The sequence below is a fragment of the Lolium rigidum genome, chromosome 4 (genome assembly GCF_022539505.1).
Source record: "Lolium rigidum isolate FL_2022 chromosome 4, APGP_CSIRO_Lrig_0.1, whole genome shotgun sequence".
Classification (NCBI taxonomy): domain Eukaryota; kingdom Viridiplantae; phylum Streptophyta; class Magnoliopsida; order Poales; family Poaceae; genus Lolium; species Lolium rigidum.
In genome coordinates, this window is record NC_061511.1 from 22,065,819 (window position 1) to 22,070,505 (window position 4,687).

Sequence of the window (4,687 nt, forward strand, 5' to 3'; positions counted from 1 at the left end):
ATGGTGCTGCCCATTGATTCATTGCAGTTGCGAACCTGCGCGATTGACATCTGAGGTTCGTATGGCCGTGGGTTGGATCTGTTCAAGTGGCGCTTTGGGGAATTGGGTTTTGCCCTTGCGGACAGGCCACAGATTACCATTTGGATAAACAATAGAGATTGGCTCTGCTCGCGTTTTCATGGCAAGGACCGGTGCGCTGCCATCGGCTTGTAATTTGTTGACTTATTTTAGCAATCGGTAAATTTGGTGAAAGGACTGAATCAACTGAGAAGTTCTTCTTCATAATAAGACGGGTTGCTTACAGAAGAAGAGCCGATTGCTCAAAGAAGAAAAACAAAAGAAGAGCCGATTGCTCAGGGGCTACTAGTCCTACTTTACTAGTCCTCGCTGGCCTCGTCGTCGGCATCGCTGCCGTCGGCGCTGCTTCCGGAGAGTTCCTCGTCGCTGCTACCCCAGCCCTCGGCCGGAGCCTCTTCTTCCTCGTCATCATCATCGTCCTCGCTGTCCGCCCAAGCGCGGAATCGCTTTGCCGGCGGATACCCAGCGGAGGAGGAGGAATCATCCTCCTCTTTTTCCTCTTCTTCCTCTACTTCTTCTTCTTCCTCCTCCTCGTCGGAGGAGGTGGGTTTCGCCCAGGGGTGGAGGTCGTCTTCGCTTTCGCTCTTCAGCTCCCCTTCGATGAGGAACTTGAGGTCGTCTTCCCCATCGGTCAGAGGTAATTCACCATCTGACCCGACGAGTGCTTCGGGTGGGCCGTCTGGCACATGATCAAAGTTCCACTCCTGCTCGCTCGAGGAGGAAGACTGGAGGGAGAGGTCTGAGGAGATGTAGGAAGAGGATGACATTGCTGCAGGGGAAGAGGGTTTTTTGGGTGCCGATAGCCGGAACAGAGCAAGGGGATGAAGTGGCAAACCATTCGGCGCAGTTAAATAAAGAAGATATAGTGGAGATTCAATGCTACAGCAGTTTCCGAGGAGGTGGTGCCCAAAGAAAAAAAAAACTGCCAAGTCAGCAGAGAAGTTGAGAAGGCAAGGCATCATGATGAAGGATACTGCGACGGTTTTGCTCTGCCACGACATGACCCGACGAAGAAAAGTAGAGTGATTTTGGAATTATCAATTCCAAAACCAGGGGGGCATGTGTTATCACCAGAATTTGACCGAGTCAGAGGTGGGCCGCGATCAAGATGGGCTTGAAGAATATACATGGAAGAATATACGTGAATCGGCCTTATATGCAAAGTTTGGGCTAGTTTGCCCGTGTATCTGTAATATAGTAGGATACGTGTTGATTAGATAGAGTTTGGCCCGTGCCCGGTTGGGATTATTCCCACGATAGAAAGTCTACGGACTATAAATATGTATCTAGGATTTATGAAATAAACAACAATCACGTTCACCACAAACCAATCTAGGCGCATCGCCAACTCCCTTGTCTCGAGGGTTTCTTCCGGATAAGCATCATGCTGCCTAGATCGCATCTTGCGATCTAGGCAGTACAAGTTTATTCGCTGTTCATGCGTTGCTCGTACTGAAGCCTTTTTTATGGCGAGCAACGTAGTTATCTTAGATGTGTTAGTGTTAGCATTGTTCTTCGTATCGTATGCTGTCGTCGTGCAACCCTTAGACATCTAGCCGCCTTTACACCTATCTTAGGTGTAAGGGCGGCACCCCGCTTGATCATTATTTAGTAGATCCGATCCGCTATGGTTGCTCCTTGTTCTTCAAGGATTAGTTTAATAACTGCATGGTTAGGCCTTACAAAGGGTTGAAGGATCCAGTGGCGCGTAGGGTGTAGTTTGCTAGCCCTAGACAGGATGTTCCGGGGATCAACTTCGTGTTGGTTTTTAGGCCTTGTCTAGGATTGGTTTACGATCACCGTGCGCGGCCGCCAGGCTCAATCACGAGTAGGATGTTCCGATTATGTGGTGAAAACCCTAAATCGTAGTAGATCGTTTTAGCTTTATTCTGATCAAGCAGGACCACCATATATTCGTACACCTCGTGCGAATCATGGGTGGATCGGCTCTCTGAGCCAATTCACAGGACAACCTGAGAGCCGATCGAGGCTCGTATTTAATGTTTATGTGTATGCCATGCAGGAAATTAAGCGAGGCACATCCATCACCTTCCTGACCAGGTATAGGTCAGGTGGCACGCCCTTGCACCAGCATCGGATGTGCGTGCCGAGTCTTTGCGGGCCGTCGCTCGGAGGGACCAGGGCCAGCCGCAGTCCTGGGAGCCTCCCGGCTCTACTGTGTTGCCCGTCGCTGCTCGCCGGTGGGTTTCTGACCGCAACAGCTTCTTCTTCGCAGGCGGCGCCTTCCGCGGCTTCGCGAACGGCGCTTTCGCCCCTTTCGTCGCATTGCCCGGCGGCTTCTTGCCCGCTTTCTTCGCCATCTTTTTGGGGGCTGTCGGCGGCGCCATGGAATGGGGAGAGGGTAGCGGCGGCGGGTGGACGGCGGGAGGGAGAAAGAAATCGGCGGGATAGGAGAAATGAATCGGCGGCGGGATATGTTTTGGGAGGCCTGTGCGCGGCGGTATAGGCGCGATTTGGCGGGAGCAGCGGGATTTGGCGGGAGTGTGAGACGAATTTTCCCTGTGCCACTGACGGGTCGGCCCCGCGTCGGTTGGCCTCGCTTTTCGTTGTGTCCGGCGTCCCCGGAGCGTCCCCGTGGGACGGGGACGGGCTCGGGCGCCGGACACCGTATTGGGCCGCGCCGGACAAAAATGGGCTTTGGGGGACGCGGCTGGAACGCTTTTTTTGTCCGGCGCGCCCCAAATCCCTTTGGGGGACGGTTTGGGGGACGCGACTGGAGATGCTCTAATGGTATAGATTTGTGGACATAAAATTTATATTTGCTTAGACAAATTAGTGGTCAAAGGCTGTCTTAAAATGTGTGTGCGTCAGTTACACTGATCCGAAGGAAGTAATCTTTTTTTCAAAGGTACATTCAGATATTTTCAGACGTTATACTGAAATGGGCGCACAATTCCGTGAAATTAGCGCCGATTTATATTTTATATAATGTTGATAAAAATAAAGTGCAATACGTTCTTAGGTTTTACAAAACAAAGTCAATATGATGAAATTAGGATAAAGCACACAAAATCATGAACGGAGTAGCAAACACTTATATACAACGAGGACAATAAGGGACTGCATTAAAATAACTAGAGCCAAATAACTAATACTCTATGGTTTTGTCTAGGGCAACAGAAGTACAAAAGGAGCAGCAAAAGCAACATCTAAAGATGGGGATTGTCGTAGCATGGTCTTCAGATGCCACGACACATAGGAAACATAGACATAACAAGATACTTAAGAGATTACATGTTGTGGTAATCAATGTTTAAACATTGTGCTAAGCATCACTAATAACATTCATGCCCCCTCATGATATGCTGCATCAAGCTATACTGGGTTGCTTGGTTTAGATTTTGTGGTCACATACTTGAAGATTAGCTTGATCAGCCTTCCTTTTTTTTGATAATCGACGCTTTATTATTTTGACAAGTAATTATATCCGGCCTCTGCATAGCTAAGATGCACACAGCCGTTCAAAGTCTCATATATCTCATAGCAAAAAAAAAGCGAATTAGATATCAATCATGAGCAATTGTAGAACGCATAGGATGAAAGGGGTGGTCCAATCATTAGATTATGCTACCACCCATGTAGAGAAAAAGTATCCATCACCGTATTCTCCAACTGTGTACACACCTTCGTAAAGAGATCGTGGTTCTCCACCCTTTGCCGAGCAGACCGCGAACGGAGAATAGTGGTACATGTGTGAAATAACCTCCAAGAGAGAGCAATTCATATCATTAATTTTTTTTGTCATTTCTGTATAGTCATAGCGACAATATAACGGCAAGCGCTCCCACCGTAATAAGTGTTCTAAACCTGTGATCAATACCATGAAACCAATTACCAAATATATTGGCCACACTAGTCGGGGGATATAGATCAGAAGCTACTTGGATGTCCGACCATATATAGATCTGGCAAAACAGTATTGGAAGAATAAGTGTTTAATCGTTTCATTGTGATGACATAAAACACACTGACTACTCCCAAGACAATTGTGTTTCACAAGATTATCTTTGGTTAGGATTACCCCTCGACATAAATACCAGCCAAGAATCTTAATTTTTAGCGGTATTTTCATCTTCCAATCTTCTTGTTCGTATGAATTTTAGGTTGGATAATTGCATTGTACAGTAAACTTACTATGAACTTTTCATTGGATTGTAAGTTCCAAACGTATCTATAATTTTTTATGCTCCATGCTTGTTTTGTTACAATTCTTATATGTTTTATGTGCACTTTTCCACACGTTTTAGCATTTTCTGGGACTAACCTATTAACGCAATGCCGCAGTGCCAGTTCCTGTTTTCTGCTGTTTTTGTGTTTCAGAAAAGTTGTACATGAAAATTTCTCGGGATTGGATGAAACAAAAGCCCAGAGTCTTATTTTTTCGGGACGAAGAAGGAGCCAGAAGGACCCGCGCAGGAGAGCTACCACATGGTAGTACAAAGGGCAGACGCGACCCCACCCTTGGCCGCGCCTGGCCCATGTACTAGCGCCTCGATGCCTCGTTTGCTCCGCCTTTCCGCCTATTTATTCCTCGTATCGGGAAAACCCCAGGGGACGAGAGCCTCCATCCACGAAAAGTTCCGACGCC